This window comes from Phoxinus phoxinus, assembly GCF_949152265.1.
Source record: "Phoxinus phoxinus genome assembly, chromosome: 23".
Lineage (NCBI taxonomy): Eukaryota > Metazoa > Chordata > Actinopteri > Cypriniformes > Leuciscidae > Phoxinus > Phoxinus phoxinus.
The window spans coordinates 25,570,916-25,590,246 of NC_136898.1; the positions used below are offsets into that span (position 1 = coordinate 25,570,916).

General features: G+C 39.3%; 2 protein-coding genes across 5 annotated transcripts in view; one reads left to right on the forward strand and one right to left on the reverse strand.

Annotated features, from left to right (window-relative positions):
* sh2d4a (SH2 domain containing 4A) overlaps nucleotides 1-19,331 on the reverse strand; it is a 54,753-nt gene that overhangs the window by 35,251 nt on the left and 171 nt on the right. The gene's annotated exons all lie outside the window — the stretch shown is intronic.
* psd3l (pleckstrin and Sec7 domain containing 3, like) overlaps nucleotides 1-19,331 on the forward strand; it is a 148,927-nt gene that overhangs the window by 3,902 nt on the left and 125,694 nt on the right. Inside the window, exon 1 of one of the 3 annotated variants that reach the window (XM_079600222.1) lies at nucleotides 1,294-1,493. The exons of the other annotated variants lie outside the window; for them this stretch is intronic. The gene's annotated coding sequence lies outside the window, so the exon portion shown is untranslated. Of the gene's footprint in view, nucleotides 1-1,293; nucleotides 1,494-19,331 lie in introns of those variants that run through there. 3 annotated transcript variants of the gene reach the window in all.

The following is a 19,331-nucleotide window of genomic DNA, read 5'->3' on the forward strand; positions in this document are numbered from 1 at the left end:
AATGAGGAAAAAGTGGGCGTGGCTTTTCTCACCCTGATGTGGTCTAAATGTATTTATATGTGTATATATATTCTGTGGAAGGCATAAGACCATAAAATGTTCGTCCAATCCTCGCATTTGGTCCGAATCCAGTGATACGATGTCCAGTGTGTGTACATCAGTGTTTCATGCTCTCCAGAGTTCAGCCCTATTCGGACAGCACAGTGTAACATGGAGAGGAGGCGTAAAGTAATCATTACCAGAGCTTCTCTGTGATTTTAGTCCCGTCCGAATGTGCATGTCAGTGATCATCACGGACAATACAGTAAAGATTACGGCGACTTTTACCTTCAGTAAATTACCTCAGGTAATGCATGCAAATAGACCCGCTGTAAATATGGAGCCTACATAAATATGTACGTAAATATTTCGTCATTTCCTGTTTAAAAGTGATTTTCCGTGGTTTTTCAAGTATGGAGACGCTTGGAAAAACATCAGTTGCGTTCTCGACGTTGGGACACACTTCAGATCAGAAAGAAGATCGACAGCACTTGTTAAGTGGTAATTAAGTGCCTATTACCAACACAATCCAATCTGAAGTTAATTAATACATCGTTTGACCGGACATAACTGTTTTATATATATAAATATAGGTTATGTGTTTGCGCACGTGATATCAGGAAGCAGCGTAACACACACATGACGACAGGAGTGTGGCTTTGGAGACATTTTAAAGCGAGGGTGGGATCAATGAGATTTAAAAGCTATCTGGCTATTGCTAGCCTCTCAGAAAATTGCCTACCCTGCCTTTAATACTGTTCAAATGTGGGGAGTCATTTTGTGTAATGTTTTCTCCGCTTAAAAAGAAACTTAAAGCATCAAGGTTTTAATGTGACCCTGAACATTGGGCCTTTCTAATAATAAGTGCTTTTTTTAACCTCTTTTACATTCACATTTAATTATTAAGATGCTTTTATCCAGAGTGACTTACAAAAGTGGATCATTGCAAGCAATTTATTAATAGGAACCAACCAACAGTGATTTGCAGTACACAGCACCACGTTTCATGTGTAGCTGATAAAAGAAAGAGAGAACTAGATGCATAAAATGTGTCAATAAAAATAAAATGCATAGCTATGCATTTAATTATTACATACAGTTTAAATGTATATAGTCTACAGCTTAAGTATGTCAAAGATATAGCCTAATATTATATTATCACATTGACCACACCCTAAAAAAGTTACTTTTAAAGAAAAGCCCCGGATTTCCTCAACATCTGGATTTAAAACAGTGCCATGCATGATGACGTCTGAGCGCGCGCGCGCACGAGCACACGCGCGCACTCAAACAGGACTGTACCAACTGACGCCAGACTGAGGGGACGCGCAACAACAACACGCACACACACAGTCACACACACACTGCTGCTCCTAAACTGAGCTGAAGTAAATCACAGTGATGCTCAACATCCAGCTTTAAATGACTGTTGCTGAATGTAAATCGTTCTGCCGGTGAGTTTGCCTGTTTGTTTCGCTGTTTCGTTCAGTGTTTTGCACGATTCCCGATAACTCGCTTCTTCACGCGCTTTCACTTCTGCAATACTCACTGTGTGTGTGTGTGTGTGTGTGTGTGTGTGTTGGTGTCATACATTCAGTTTCAATCTAAACGCGATTGTGTGTGTGTTTGACAGAAAACACACTTTGAACATGTTTATGTGTGTAGCTGCAGCTTCTCGTTCACATCTAGTAACGTTAGTGAAGCTAACACACTTTAGCACAAGGATACAAATGAGTGCGAGCTGACGGATGGGTTGATGTCCATGTGATGCTGCTGTGCATCTGACATAAATGCGCGTTATAACGCTGTACATATAGTGTAATAATAATAATAGTGTAAATGATCAGTGCTGGGTGAGAGTTGCCATAGACCCTCAGTACAAACATCACTGTTCAGCCTTTGTGTTCATTGTCTGCTGATGTTTGATGTAACCAGCCAATCAGCAGTGTGCTTCAGGAGATCTGGTCCTGTAGGGTTTGCTCCACAGCCACAGCACTGTCACGTGTCCAACATGGTGTTCAGCATGTGTTGAATCATTTTCAGACATATTTATGACAGGTTATGATGTCTTGGTAATGTCAAGTTGTCATGACAAAGACATCTCAAGCAATGTCATATTTGCATTATAAATGTCATAATTGAGTGAATGACAGTCATAAACATGCATAAAACCTCCTTCATATTCATGTTATGTGTCCGTCATGCTTATGAAGGTGTCATCAGTCTTATGCACACCCCTTCAAGTTAAGTGTTACCTTTTTTTTTCTTATTGTAGCCAATGGTTACTTACTTAACAGATTTTTTGAGTGATGTTTAAAACATATGATGAGTTATAATTAGTTCTTTCAATTAGTTTTGAAAGTGTAGCTACATCAGGAATATAACATGCCGTTGCTTAACAGAACAATATGTCCAAATCATCCAAATTACTGCATGCACTTACAATATCAAGGGAAATAATCAGCCTATGACTTGTGTCATGGTAAAGCCCCCGCTGAGCCGGCCTATCACTGTGCCCTGCACGGGACCCCAGAGCCGGGTCACTCCATCGGTCGGTCCTCTTATAGCACACGGCCAGTGCTGCGGATGGGAACACATCTGCAACATGACATGGCAATGCTGTGGCGTGCGTAACCAGAGACCATGATGCAACACATGCTAAAGGAAATAACCGTGTAAAGCTTGCCCAATATCTCACTGCAAGAAACACACGCTGTCCTGTCCTTTCACTTTCTTACTCTATACATTAGAGTATGTTGAAATCGCTAATAATAAATATGATGCACATGCTCAACAATAAGGGTTTTATAATATGACGATGACCCCTGTACTAACAGCCAACGTTCCTGCCGCAGATATGACGCTATTCTTAACTAGCTTATGGACGATTAATGACATTATTTTGTAAACATTATTGATGGAAAATAAAATAAATATTGCATCAAAAATTTACTTTTAAAAGTACAAAAAACTAGGGCTGTAAACGATTAATCGCGATTAATCGAATCCAAATTCCAATCCGCGTCTATGACAACTCGAGGAGGTATCGCACACCAGACGCGCGCACTTTCTCAGTTTATGACCTGCAATATGTTTATGGACATTATGGAATTAAGATCATGTCTATGTTATGAGACGCCGAATGGCGCCGCCGGTATGTGTGTGTGTGTGTGTACTGTACACAGAGAATAAAGTGTTAGAATTTTAAAGACGTGGCTCTGCGCGACGTGGCTCTGCGCGACGTGGCTCTGCGCGACGTGGCTCTGCGCGACGTGGCTCTGCGCGACGCATAGATTTATCTGTTAAACTGTTTGTTTGTTTGTTGTGAACTTGAATGTTATCTTCTGTGAAGAAGGGGTTACAAAGGAGAAACTATCGCAGGCTATTTTGCTTAAGTTTCCAATTGACTGAAGATATAAGTTATTGTTACATTGTGTTCTTAATAAATGTTTTAAATTTGACATTTGGTCTAAATTTAAATTTGGTCTAAAAATGGCATAGCAACCTGTGCTTTGGAAAAAAAAAAAAATTTAAAACCGAGAATCGAATCGAACTGTGAACTTAGAATCGAAAATTTAATCGAATCGAGGATTTGGAGAATCGTGACACCCCTAGTTGTGATTGGTCGAGCGCTTCGAGTGTGCTTACCATAACCGCCAGTTTAACACACACTACTGTTTCCCCTTTATTCTCTGTATGCCTTGGGCGGGAATTATTGAAATGAGGAATATTGTGACGTGTTCGTTCCCGGAAGAAAAGTCAAGACTACAATGAAGGCGTTTAACATTTACACATATGTACACATGTACACGTATTCGTACAGAGAATTTTAGGCACGTGTCATTCGGTTGTAGTCCATTAACCACTTTTAAACCACCAATAATCGCAATAAATCTCATCTCTCAAATTCTGTTCAGTTTATCATGAAAATCTAACAATAAATGCCGTTTTGACGCTCTTTGATGTGGCGTGACAACGCTATATAGGCTAATATAGTGCATATATTTAGCGATAGAGTCGCTAGGCTATATTTTACTTAACCTGTCTTGATTATTATTTAAAGGAACACTCCACTTTTTTCGGAAATAGGCTCATTTTCCAACTCCCCTAGAGAGAGATGCTAACGCTCTAACCAGATTCAATGATCTATGCTAAGCTATGCTAAAAGTGCTAACGCTAGACCCGGAGATCGGCTGAATGGATTTGTAAACCGTAAACAGCAACAGAAGTTACACACATTATTTCGCCAATAGATGGCGGCGAAGACTGTGTTTATGAATGAGTCGGTCAGTAGAGAAGACTTTTACATTGAAAGGACTCAAACTTGTGATCACGGAGAAGGAAGACGCGACTGACGGATGACTATGGGCCGGGGAAACCCGTTAACTGTTAAAAGCACAAGATATTGCAGCGGACATTCAAACGGATTTTTATTATTATGAATATAGGACTGACCTGAAGGAAAATGCTATATCTACAGTAAATGTAGGAACACTCGCTCACTCGATCTCTCACAATACTCTACTATAGCTTCAGTGAACAATATCGATGAGATCAAACATGTGTTTGCGTTGCTAAGAGCGGTTGCTAGGGGTGTTGTGTAGCGATACATAGAGCCGTTGGGTGAAGCGGTCATAGCCGTGTTTATCGTGAATAAAACACAGCTATTGGCCAATCAGAATCAAGGATTGGAACTAACCGCTTTATAATATATGGCTTCCCATATAGTTCACTGCATTAGCATATATATTTTTTATACTTAAGACATTTTTTTTTATTTATAATTTAATTTATTTAAAGGCACAGACACAATTTGTTCAGTAAACCACTGTTTAATAAGAAAAGAAAAAAAAGCAATTTTATGTTTTCTTTTCTCCCTCCTGCTGTTCCAAACCCGTACCGTACCGTGACGTTAAAGTGTTAGTTCACCCAAACATGTAAACTCTGTCAGTAATGACTCTCCTCATGTTGTTCCCCGTCAGACTTTCCTTCATCTTCAGAACACAGATGAAGATATTAGTGATTAAATCTGAGAGGGTCTCACTCCTCCATAGGCTTCTAGTGTAATTGAAACTTGCCGGCCCAGAAAGTTAGTAAAGACGATGTTTAAAATAGTCTGGAAAGTTAAGCCCGAGGTGCGAGCCGTCATGTTCACAGCCGTAGTGCGCACGGATATAGAGAGTAACTCCCGCTCGAGGGACTTTGTGTTTTGAAAATACTTCAACATGGATAAAAGCATAATAGCACCCTTTACAAGTCTCATATAGGAGGGGAAAGCAAGAGTTTCCATAGGCCACATTCACACTGTTTTTTGCTTTTGCTTTGTGTATTAATTTATTTATGAACTCATTAGTTTTTCAAATGGCATATGGTTATTATTCAGCCCTAGAGTGAACGCAGAAATCAATCCCCTGGCCTTAATTATGCAGTCCTGTTCTCAGGGTTTGGGTTTGACCTTTGACCTACTGACCCTTCATCCTCTATAAGATACTACCATCATCACCCTACAGCCAGAGAATTATGATGACCCCTGCCGTGGTTACAACAGCTGTACGAGTCGTGTTCACTTTAAGGCGAGACACTACAGGTGAATAGGGTACAATTTTAAAATAATAGATATCACCATGAAACTTCCTCAGTTGATTACTTACACAAGTTCATAAAAAAATTTTATTACAAGTTTTTGAAATTTGTATGTTTAATTATGCAAATTATGCATTATCTCATTAAATATGCGCAATTTTGCATATATTTTCACGGGATAGATCTGAACATATGATTAAGCCAGGTGCAAAACTCTTTTTTCATTTTGATAACACACAAGATGCAAAAAGATGTTCAGAGGGATTTCAGGATATATGCTTTCATTACCTAGGACATCAAAATATACTGTCCATAGCCGTAAAAAATATTTTTTCGACATATTTTTTTTATTAAGATGTCACATAAATCAGGCCAGGAATGATTTATTAACAAATCCCTCTGAACATATCTTCAGAATACTGCTAAGTGTGTGACTGGAGAGTTTGGTGTACATCGGCTGAGATGTGTCACTGGAGAATGACAAAAAACTAATTTTGAGAAAAAGGCATTTAAAGATGTGTAATGTAAAAAATCATACTTTTTTAGTAGAAACAACTTTTTACTGACACAATATCTTATCAAATCATTAGCAACAACAATACAAACCACCTAAATCACATACTTATTATAAACACAGCATTTATGGCCTTCAACTGAGCAGAAAAACAGTCAAAAACACACATCTAAATGTCAGAGCGCGTCACGTGATGCATCTGAACCAATCACGGTGTCAGAAATTGACATCAGCCAATGAGATTTCGCTTTTACAGTTAAATGCCCATTGTACTTTCACGATTGGTTACTGATTAAAAGGAAATGACCATATTTGGATCCGACAGCATTGTACAGGAGAGAGAGCTTTCCAGTGATGTGCGTGATTAAAGGGAGCAGACAGAGCCAACTTTTGTTGAATTTCAGAGAAATCTACAGACGCAAATAGACAAAGTTAGTAAAATAAAGACCTAAATGTGTATTTTGGACTTTTTTTCACCACAAGTCTGAAAGAAGACATGTTATTGAAGACAAATAGCCCAAAATCTCAAAATTGACCAGTGAAAAAAAAAACTATGTTTTTGCCTGCCGTGTCTCGCCTTAAAATAAAAAAATCCTGATAATTTACTCACCCCGATGTCATCCAAGATGTCCATGTCTTTCTTTCTTCAGTGGAAAAGAAATGAAGGTTTTTAAGGAAAACAGTGCAGGATTTTTCTCCATATAATGGACTTCAATGGCAACCAACGGTTTGAAGGTCCAAATGTGAGTCTCAATCATAGTCCCAGTGCAGCTTCAGTCTCGGCACGATCCCAGTCGAGGAATAAGAGTCTCATCCAGCGAACCGATCGGCCATTTACTAAAAATAAATAATACACTTTTTAACCACAAATGCCCGTCTTGTTCGATCTCTGGGATGCGTTATGTATTACGCCATCACATTGGAAAGCTCACGCAAGACGAACGGGCAAAGACTAATACACGTACCAATAATGATATGCACACGTAAGGACCGTTTTAAACACTAAACTGACACAAATACATATAAACATGTAAGGGTTAATGCCCATTGTCAGGTATTAATGGACGACGGCGAGGCGTGAACCGCCCGACGCGCAGCCGAAGTCCGACAATACCTGACAGTGGACACCTCGTCGGGCATTAACCCGCTTATACCATGTTCACTTGCCAAATAACACATTTTTAAAACATTAGTTTATATTTTAATTAGTTTTACAAATCGAAATCTAGCGGTTTTAGAACTCCTTTGCTAGGTGTCCTACATCACTTTTTAATGGACACCCTGCAGCCAATCAGAATCGAGTATTCACCCAGACCATGGTAGAAGTGTCATTCAACATACATACATCATGCTCGTAAACACTGGGTCGGTACTTCCGTGAGCTTTCCAACGTGATGATGTAATGCGTGCCGCATCTCAGAGATGGCACAAGACGGGCATTTGTGGTTAAAAAGTATATAATTTTAATTTTATTTTAGTAAATGGCCGATCGGTTCGCTGGATGAGACTCTTATTCCTCGCCTGGGATCGTGCCGAGACTGAAGCTGCACTGGGACTATGATTGAAACTCACATTTGGACCTTCAAACCGTTGGTTGCCATTGAAGTCCATTATATGGAGAAAAATCATGAAATGTTTTCCTCAAAAACCTTCATTTCTTTTCGACTGAAGAGAAAGACAGACATGGAGGAGAGTAAATGATCAGGACATTTTTATTTGAAAGTGAATCTTTGAGCAGTGCTTTGAGATCAGCCTCAGCTCTTGAGTTTGCGTAGGGCTTTTATGTTCATCAGTTATATAACGAGCGGATATCCATCAGTGCTGCGGTCGTCTGCGCTGAATCATCGGCAGTGACCTGATGTTTCCACCTTTTCTTAGCAGATGTTTCCAGCATTTTCCCTTTCTGTGACGGGTCTCCATGCGGAGCATTTGGACTTTGAGCATTTCATCGACTGATTGCTTTTTAATGGAGTTATTTTTGTCTTTCATCTGCAATATTGAAACCAGGCATAAGAATGGGCCTGTCATTAATTCATAAAAAGCAGAAACTGAAGGATCATAATCTCCTAAATATTCATCTTCATGCAGCCGTGGTCATTTAGAAGAATCTCACAAGGCCTCAAGTGTTGTTATAATGGAGATATGCAACTGATTCAATCATATAATGTGCTCTGAACCTTTAAAATCATCGTACCTCCTTAATGCAATTTATTTCCTAGTGAAAATAGATGAAATCAAAAGTCATTCATAATAAAGTTGAGGATATCCTCTGAGGAATAATGACGGATCTTGGTCTTTCATCCTCGGTGAGTCGATTGGATGGTCATGTGATTTATAGATGATGGCTGGAGGCGATGGGTGGAAAAATAAGATTTCATGTTGATTTTGTATGCATCATAAGTATGTTTTGGACATAACTAGAGTATGTGTGTTGCGTGTGTCTGGTTAGGGTGTCACAATAAGGAGGAAGAATGTTAAATGTGATATTATGAGTCAAATCAATTTCAGTAATTAAGTTAATTTAAAGCAAGACAATTATGACGCATCCAATACCTCCCCTATAATAAAGCCATCATCACTGCTGTTTCTCCAGAGCAAGCCTCTCTCTCTCTGAAGGGACATTGTGTTCAAGTATGATCCACTATTGATGAAATTTTAAGCAAAGAGTGCAATTAACTGTTTGCACATCAAGATGGGAAGAATAAATCCTTCAGAGATAACACACGACGTACCAGTTACGTCATTTATTGGTACTTTTTGGTAATTGCTAATTGACAATACATGCTTGTAAATTTAAAGGGATCATGAACTGGCTTTTAAAATTGTCTATATTGTTGTCTGAGGTCAACTTATGACAAGGGTCACGTAAAAACCCTTGGTTTTTACATTCAAAAACATCAAAATGAAGAAGTAATCGGCTATTTTCTACCCTGGTTTTGAGCTAGCTCCTGAAACGCTCGGTTTTTATGGGCGCCGCATTGAAGACTTGGAAGTAAACGCCCACTGCTATGATTGGATAACAGTTTTGCATATTATAATGAGCTTCATGTAATGCGCAAGTCGGTGGGCGGGGCTAAACAGGCAGTGTTGAAGTGGGCGTCGCTCTTCTTCTGCGGAGGCGGGGTTTGATACCCTGTGACGTCATAGATCCCCACTCTGAAAAGCCTGTCGTAGCAGTGTCATTATCTGAACGTTATTTTCCTAACTTGTTACGAAATAAAAGTGTCTCACCTCGGAAAAGCTAACTTTTTTTTGTAAAGTACCAACTCAAGCACGTAGGTTCAGAGCACATTATATGATTGAATCAGTTACATATCTCCATTATAACAACACTTGAGGCCGTGTGAGATTCTTCTAAATGACCACGGCTGTATTAAGATGAATATTTAAACACAGTAGCTGTGTTTATTGCTGCCCTGAGAGGACTACAGACACTCGATTTTTATACTCTCCTTTTCAGAGTGCTTACATTTTAATTATGTATTGGTAGGCTATATAAAGACAGTTTAAACAAATTTGGGAAAATGTTTTTTTAGAAAAAACCTGCCTAACCTGCCTTTAATTCACTCTTGATATATAGGCTAGTGAAGTGATGCACAGCATAACTCAAGCACAGCGCGTCACACAGGACAGGAAAGTTAGCTTTTCTGAGGTGAGAAACTTTAATTTCGTAACGAGTTAGGAAAATAACGTTCAGATAATGACACTGACGTATAGCCTGACAACATCTCATTTGACAGCAGATTCTGAATCAGGACAACACGTTTTTCTCTGGCACTCTTAGCATTTACTTTAACTGCGTTCAAAATAATAGGCATTTTTACAGAATGACCTTTATTCTGTTGTTTTGACTACACACTCAAGATGGTTTTGCAAGCCACCGGTTGAGAAACGCTGTGCTGAGGAAGAGCCAGTTTAACGGGCTGCTTTAGTCCTGGTGTGGGAGGAGGGCAGATTTCCCCACACTGCAGACTGTTTGCTGGACTCTAGCATGCTGTGCTTGAGCTGACTCGAGAGGTTTGTTGTATTTTCCCTTTAAGGAACCGCCCGCAGCCTACATGATTGAGTGCACTCGGGTTATAACCAAAATACTCTCACAAGGTGCTTCCTTATTTTGACAGCAGGCTTGGCACCGCTTGGCTGTAATGAACTTTACTGCACTTTCCTACAGTAGCAACTGAATATTTCTGCTCTAATGATATTAAAAATGTTCTTAGTTCGTTGTTTATAATTAGAGATGCACCAATTAAAATTTTCTTAGCCAATTTCCGATTTTTTTGGTAATACTACATTTTGTTTTCAGAAAAAACAAGTAAAAAGACAGTAATAAAATAAGTTTCTAAAGCCTAATGCTGGGTACACACCAAATTTTTTTTTTTACATCTTATAAGATTTTCAATATGTGAGAGAGAGACCACAAAAATGAGGACAAAAAATCCTAGATTTAACCGTTTTGCTCCTATAGTGTGTGCCATGATGTGACAAAGAAAGCACACACACACACACACACACCAACAACAGATTTTCAGCCAGAGTCTCGACTGTGAACACAGGAAATCTCACACAATCTCGCGAGACTTCAGAATAAGCATGGCAGGAAGAAGTTGGGATGATAGTGTTTGGAATGATTTACACAGAAAATTCACGGGGAAAAACCCATTGTACCAGCATTATACAGAACCGTTTATACAGAAAGATAATCATTCTTTATTGTCTTTATTCTTTATTGGATTTATTGTCTCTTTAGAAATAGTTATTTAATTCCTCTATAGAACCTCACGGAACCCTTAACACTCAGCTTCCTGCAAGTGTGTGTGTGTGTGTGTGTGTGTGTGTGAGTGTCAATGACTGTGTCTCCCATCATCTCGCTTTCTGATTGGATATTGTTTCGTTTCACGTGATAATCTCCAGAGCGTGCGCGTGTTTGTCCTCGGGGTTCCCCCCACACATCAGGATTTCTGATGCTAAATCTTGTTGAATATTTACGATTCGCGATCGGGGCGGCTCCGACGTTCTCGCGAGCAGGTTCAGACACTCTTAACACACTTCACACCAAGGGAAAATCTGACAAGATAATCTGTAGAGCCATTAAGATAATCGTGACATGGCTAGGATTGTCGGAAGGGGGGAAATCGGCCCAAAATCAGCCCGGTTTGGTATCTTTTGGTGTGCTGTGTAGTGTGGACCCAGCATAACTCGTTCATTGTAGCGGCCAAAGCCGTTTCAAACAACTGGTGTTCATCCGTAGCCGTCTTGCAATGTTTGCTAATGACTTCGAGGTCGCAGCGCTGTCGTCATCTCGCCTCTGGCCCGTCTATATCAGATAACCCGATGTGATTGGTGCAGCTCGGCTACAAGCGCATAGTTAATGAGCATCATTACTCAACGCCAGAGTGACTCTGGGTCTCCAGGGTAGTGTATTCGCACACTTTTGGTGTGAACACGAAACCTGCGGGAATTAGTCAAAAATTGAACGGGGGTGAATGAGACGAGTGAGTGACAGGAGGCGGGTGTGTGTCACGTCACACAGAGAGAGATCGCCTGTGCCGCTGGCAACATTACCGGCCCGGGCCGGTCGACCTCGGTCTATAGTTCTCCTTTTCTCCGGCTGATATGACAGTGGTCTAGGGTTTAAAGGGTCCCTGTGGATCCAGTATCATGCAGACACAAACGATTTATCCCACAGCTAAAAGTGTCTGAAAATGAGATAAGTGAGTAGTCTTGGTCCAGTCATGTGATCTCAACATGGCGGTGAAGCTAACAAACTCATTCTGGGTTTTGGGAATCTTTGTTGTTACTCACTTCATCTTTACGTATCGCTATTAATACGACTCTGGCTAGTTTTACATCAATAAGTTGGTAGGAGTGCGACAATCTATATTCCATCTGTACATTATTTCTGTAATTCTTCTTCATGAGCTTATATTAAGAGACACTACATTGAATATTTGCATTAAAAATTAATTTGTCTCTCCACATAACCATTTGTAATAAATGAATAGCCGACTCATACGCTTCACTATATATTCTCTTTGATGATGATCCTATTCTGATGGGATAAAGGCCGCCGTTTGGCCTGAGGTGTTACACTGTAGGCGATTAGACACTTATTTGAATTGTATTTTTATCGTAAAACCCTTTAAAATGGTGTACCATATTAGCATGAGCCGTGCTCTGCTGTAGCTCTTAAACGGGCTCAGAAATGGCGTGTTATTCCTCTATTCTCTGAGAATAATTATTGTGTTAGACGAGTGAAGATCACAGGCTGACACGCTGTCTATGTGCCTTAAATACATGTTCTTCCCCGAGGGCAAGAGCTCAAGACTGCTCTCTGCTGAGAAAATCTGCAGTGTCAGAATTGGTTCATCTTCATGCTTTTTCCCAGTTCGCCCCCTACTTTGTGAACTTCTTGTCTTTAAAGTCCCCCTGTGGTGATCCAGCTTTTAATGTTGTTTATGTGTCTGTGTGGTGTTTTTAATCTGCTTTAAGACAAACCATGTGTAAGTTCATAAGTCGACAGCATTGCTGAGTATTTTCTGCTTAAAACTGCAGTGAACCAAAGACAGTCTCAAACACACGGTGTGAAATCGCTGGTGTTTCTGACGTCACACACTACCTTGTAACCAATCAGATCCACGTGTGATCGTCAACCAGTGGATCTCTGAGTGAGTGAGTGAGTGGAGGCGGGGCTCATTTGCATATTCATAGAACCGCGCATACTAAATGAGTTGTGGCAGGTGGAGGACATACAGTGTCCTAAAACTCAATTCAACTTCATCCAACAATGGTGCCCAGCTATGACTTCTGTGGCTACTCAAAGTCCTTCAACTGCATTTAGCTCAAATCACACATTATTATTATTAACTTCATGTTTTCTCAAAACTAAGCCTTCAAAAGTTGTTACCAAGTCCAAGAGACACATATAGGCTAAGGTAGAATAGAAGATGCATTAAAAATGCTGGGTTGTTTCAACACAAATTTGGGTCAAATACGGACAAACTCAGCCGTTGGGTTAAATTTTTTAATTAAAAATGTTAACCCGACGGTTGGGTTTGTCCATATTTGACCCAAATTTGTGTTAAAACAACACAGCAAGTGTACGAGGCAAAATCTGCTAAGTTAATTAAGTGTAACAAATCATGTAAAAATCTATCATCTTTTATTGACATTTTTTATCAAACTTTAATATTTGATTTAATCTTTTAAGCAACCGAAAAGATAGTATTCAAACTACATTAATAAAATAAATTAAAGTTCATAATAAATAAAACATCAGTCAAATATTGGCCGACTACAGTGACTTATCTCAGGATCACTCTTTTAATAGTTCATCTGTTGCCAAATTATGATTTATTTTTTATTTTAAATCAGTCAAAAATATTCAAATCAGGAATGTCAGAATCCGAATGCGTAGTTGGTGATGATAAATGTCTGTCAAAACAAACGGCTGTTAGGATGTTCACTAACCCGTGAGGTTTTCAGTTGGATTGGTGTTTCTTCTCTTTAGCTGCAGTGTGAAGATTTCTCTCCGTTCCCGGATCATTCACGTTCGATTTCAACATTCAGTGCGTTATGCGTTACGTACGTTACCACTGTTGATGGATTTAAAACATCCAGTAGTGTGGGTTTTCCAGGAAGTGCATGAACCTCTGCTTCTCGTAAATACGGATCGTGAGGAAATAATGATTTATTTTTTAGCCGGCAAGTATTCAGAGAAGTGATTGATGGCCATGAGTGAGTTATGCCTGTTATTAGTTCTGATATTCCAGCTGTCAGCCAGCATAAGTTTTTGACGGACGTGATAACATGCGTAAGAGGTGAACTATGTTTGATTATAAAACATGCTGGAGAAGTTTGAAATGCTTTTTGTGTAGTTCATTATACTTATTTTATGGAATGATGTTTATTTCGTGGCTTGGATAAATGTCATGTTACTCAGAGACTGACATGTTTAGCTTGTCAAAGCTGTCGCAAGTTCATTGACTTGAAAATCAAGTTCCCTTTTTACCAGGAAAGGAGTGGTTTTGATGCACAAAGTTGTCTCTTATAACAAAAACCTTTTATTTAAACCCATGAAAATGCAGTTCCTGTTGTAAATAATAGTGAAAAATCACTTTTTTAAACTTATTTTGACTTCTGAAGGCAAGTTGTCAGTATCAAGTTTGATTGACAGCATGAGCAAAGCCTTGGCTACATTTACAGAAGTTTCGTAATAAATGTCACCATTTATAATATTTCAGTTGGCAGAGTTGCACCACTTTATATCAGCCTTCAAGCTCCTCATTGTCACATTGTTCTTCTTTTGAAGAAGTGCAAAGAGCTCTGGGAAACTTCTGTCGGTATGAATGAAGTGTTCTGGCTTTTCCTTCACATCGTCATTTGAACAATCAGTCAATGATACCATAACCTTGTGTGCCATAACACAGTTGTTGCTTCATCTGAAGTGACTGAAATAAAGACCACTCATTCATTGAAGGAACTGTCAGAAAAATAATTTGTTAATCATTTGTTGAGAATGTCCAAATAAGAAAGTTCATATGATTTTGAAAAACTTTTCATTTTAAATTAAAAATATCTAAAAATGTCATGTGGTGTAACTTAAGCATCATGTAATAAGTACTAAAAAAACTTGTATAGTATATTAACCCATAAAGACCTAGAACATTTTTGGAGCAGCTGACTCGCCTGTTCTTTTCTTTGTTTCTCTAACACATTATAGCGGTCAGCATCAAGTGCCATATATCATTTTAAATGATCTAGCTCATTTAAATTCCCAATTTTATATTAATTTTGTCTTGGAATGGATGAATTTACCAGATTTAAGAAAAACGGTAGCACAATTTTAGTTTTTTTTTTTTACTCAACTCAGACAAATCCTCCTGAAGTTTGGATTTTTTCCTTTAGAAAGTTTTACTTGTATAGTCTAGATCTCCAGATGAAATGTTGACTACATGTAACAATCCCTAAGCAAGTTATAGCCATTTATTACAACATTATTATAGGCGATTTTCAGTGAAAAGCTGGTGTGTTTTTCAATTTACGGACAATGTAGATGTGTCCAAAAAAGTTCAGGAAGTAAAATAAATAGAAAACATTGTAATAGAACACAGAAGCAGAAGTGACACATATATATATATGAACCAATCTGGGCATGAGGATGGGAATAAGCATCAACAATCATTCCTGTTTGGCTCAGAGAAACAAATGCATGGGTTTCTATGACGAATCAATGCTGATCAAAACCTGATGACGCAATCACACTCACTACGGAGCCTCTGAATGTCCAAACGCCCGAGATTAACCCGATACCACATAAAAGCCGTGAATCTCCTCTTTACGGGACTTTTTAAAGCATACAGATTGGATTAGCGGTTCAAACGTTATTAAACATTTAACTTTTAGCCGGCGGCGGCTGTATAGGTCTTTAAAGGTTAAAAAGTCAATGTAATAAATGTAAAAAAAAATTTGAGTTGTACCACATGACATTTTACAACCTGATAGGGGTGTACAACAATATACCGTGTCACAATATACCGGAATACAAAAATGCAACAATATGTGTCGTGGATAGTGACAGTGTGTATTGTGTATAGTTCACTCAAAATAAAAATTACTGTGAGAAAAAATTCAGTACTACATTAAACTACTTTATATAAAGTTTAATAATGCAATGGGGGAATATTTGTGGGCCTGATATTGATAATGCCAAATGTCTGATGTTACCAGTAAAAAGTGGCCTACATTATTATAAATATATCTAGTCAGTGACGGAGATCAAGTATATTCATCTAAAATAATCCTGTATTTCCAGCTTCAGAATCATGAATATTGTTATTCTGGAGTCTCTATTGTCCTGTGCTTTGGGTTTCCAGCACCAAGTCCAAGACTATTCATTTACACACACAATGTAACACCAAATTAAGCATTTTAAAGGGGTCATGACATGGTTTTTTTTATTTTATTATTATGTTCCCTTAGGTGCAATTATAGTATTACTATAGTTTTTTTTACCAAAAACTTTTAAAATGTAGTGATTTATGACCTTTTCCCACCCTGTTTCTCATCCTCTGATTCAAACAGTCTGTTTTGGGGGTGTTTCCCCTTTAAGAGTTCAGTGTTAACGCCCACTGTTATGATTGGCTAACGTCAGTGCCTATGCATCAATATTAACGCCCCCAGACAGAACGTTTGCGAATTCGGCGTAACTGTTTAATAGCGGGTGATGCATGCGAAGCGATGGCTCTGGCAATGATAAAACATTATTATGTTTGAGCCAGAATCAGAGGAAAATGAACGATCACCACAACAACGAAGACTGGATCAGCCCGTGTCCACATGGAAAGTGAAACTATTTTGAATTAATAAAAAAAAATTAACCCGAGACACTTGAAAACGGATTATTGTTGCATAATTATCCAATAGCTTCATTTGCTAACAGTTTAACATTATTTAACTAATTCCAATGAAATGATAGGGTGTACCACGGACAAAAATGCATGCACAGACAGGCCATCTTAGAAGATGCAGCATTGATAAAGGCAACATTTTTAATTTTCTATCACATGTAGGCCTACTAGAAAGGCGACATATTTGCAAGATTCTCTTATACAAATGTGTTTATATTAGCCATGGTAAAAAGTAAGTTTGCGTCGTCGTTATTGAGCCCATAGTCGGCACGGACTTATCTTTGAGCAACCGTTTTCTGGCAAAGCCAAGCATCATATTGGGATTTTTTCCTCAAAACAGTCATCCTTAAATGTATAGAACAAACGCTTAAACTAACACTGCCGTGACTGGGACGTCCGCAAAAAATAAAGTGCATCCATTTTTCCCTGACGACTGGATCTTTCAGCGTATTTAAAAAGTAGTTTAAAGTTTTAAATACATTACTTACAGTTTGCGTCGTCGTTGTTGAGCCCAGAATAGACGGCACGGACTTATCTTTGAGCAACAGTTTTCTGGCAAAGCTCAAAACAGTCATCCTTCAGAACAAACGCTTAAACTAACACTGCCGTGACTGACACGTCCGCAAAAAATAAAGTGCATCCATTTTTCCCTGACGTCTGGATCTTTCGCAGCGTATTCACAGATGTTGTTTGTCCACAGCCAGGAACAGCACATCTGCGGCGTCGTAATCTCCCTGTACACAGACCCACTCGCTGTCCGTCCACTGAACACTTGTGAGGCGCGCGGCGCGCGGGCGCGACAACGATATACGAAATGAGCGTAGTTGCCTTGCGCTTTAAGCGTAACTGTCTTCTGCTGGAGGCGGTCATTATGCAAACGCTGGTACGTCACTTCGTACCGTGACGTCACTTCTTACCATGGATCCAGAACGAGCTGTATTTAGAGCTTGATTAAATAAATTATTCGTTTATAATGGGGAGGACGTCTTAAGCTATGAAACTTGCAGGACGTTTTAATGGTACAAAGACCTCTTATATACCAAAAGATCAAGGCAAATTTGGTTTCTCATGTCATGACCCCTTTAATCAACAGTAAGTTTACACTTACATGGTTATTTTGAAAAACGGAGAGGCGCGAAATGTTCGTTTATGAGAATAGCCGTCCGCGTGTAAATGTAGCCTAAATGTTTTGTTAACCTTTTACCATATGTCTTGGAGTATCGCAATAATATCGTACTGTGAGTTCAGTATCGTGATGTGTATCGGATCGTGACATGAGGGCATCGCCACACCCCTAGGACCCCTAACCTCATTGACTGGGAGTGCAGCGATGCGCTCTGATATCACTTCCTGTTTTGTGTTTTGCTAGTTTTTCTGCATGCTGTGTTTGCAGTGGATTTCAGCGGAGGACATTCTGAGCGCGTCCAAGCTGACAGCATTCAGTCCATTCCTGTGTCTGTGCCTAACAATGCTGTCCAAGCATCGTCTCACGAGGTGTTTAGCTGCAGCCGTAACAGGATCACGAAAGCTCAATGGGTTCTCTTCATAACTGCTGCGAGATCATTACACTCACAGCTGTTTGAATGGAAACACATTCATTTCACAATGTTTTTTCCATGGCCATAAGTAGATATCATTACTGACTGAACAGAGGCATCTCTTAGTGTTTCGTTCTCCAGTCACTGGTGACCTTTAAACAAACCATGAGTCTTCAGGAGATCTAGTCAATAACTGGGGTTATGGATTCCTGACGGGAAGCTGTTAAAGTCAGTAATGGTTTTTTTTCCTAAAACATGCTCAGCTCTCAAGCTGACGTTAGACTTTGAGCTTGTTTTATAGACGGTGTCTGATAAAGATGTCTGATTTCCACAGTCTATGAACCCTGATCTTAACAAACAAGGGAAAACAGGCCAACCTAAACTCTGAGGCCAGATTTTCAGTAATGCTCCTGACTTCTCTTGTGAAATTGAAAGTGGACAGCGTTTCGAGTTCAGTTCCAGTAATTCCTCATGCTCCGTCATGTGGCTAGAGTGTGGTCCATTACTCGCCAGATACAAAAGACACTGGTATTAAAAACTCTGCCCGCTTCTGGAAACAGAAACATTCCTGAGCCGCCGGCATCGAGTCATAGTGACCGGCCTCCTGCGGGAGCGTCAGGAACGCTGGATTCACACTCACAGTCTTATACTCATGCTGGAGTTAAAGCGGGGGTATAAAGCCCTTTCACAAGATGTAAAATAAGTCTCTGATGTCCCCAGAGTGTGTGTGTGAAGTCTTAGCTCAAAATACCCCACAGATATTTTTATATATCATGTTAAATTGTCACTTTTTGAGGGTGAGCAAAAACACACCGTTTTGTGTCTGTCCCTTTAAATGCAAATGAGCTGCTGCTCCCGGCACAGGGGGCGGAGCTTCGATTACCTCACACACACACACACACGCACTGAACATTTTAAAAACTTTTAGCCTTTTATGTTCAAACCGGAGTCAGACAATGATGGAGAGACTCAGGAAGAAGTGACAACATGTAGAAGAACAGGACATTTCTGAATGGTTAGTTGATGAATTTATGTAGATTATGTAGTTATCTTCTAGTCATTGATTAGCATATTCTGTCATGATAATCTATAAATCGTGTTCAGGGGGCGGGGTTTATGTAAATTCTAGGTTTTTGTAGTCCTTAAAAAGCAATTTCTGTAAAAGCAAATATCTCCCTTTGCTTTGAACTTTGAGCGTTGTAACTTTGCAGATGTTGTTTATGATCAAACAGCAACATTACACACTAACTA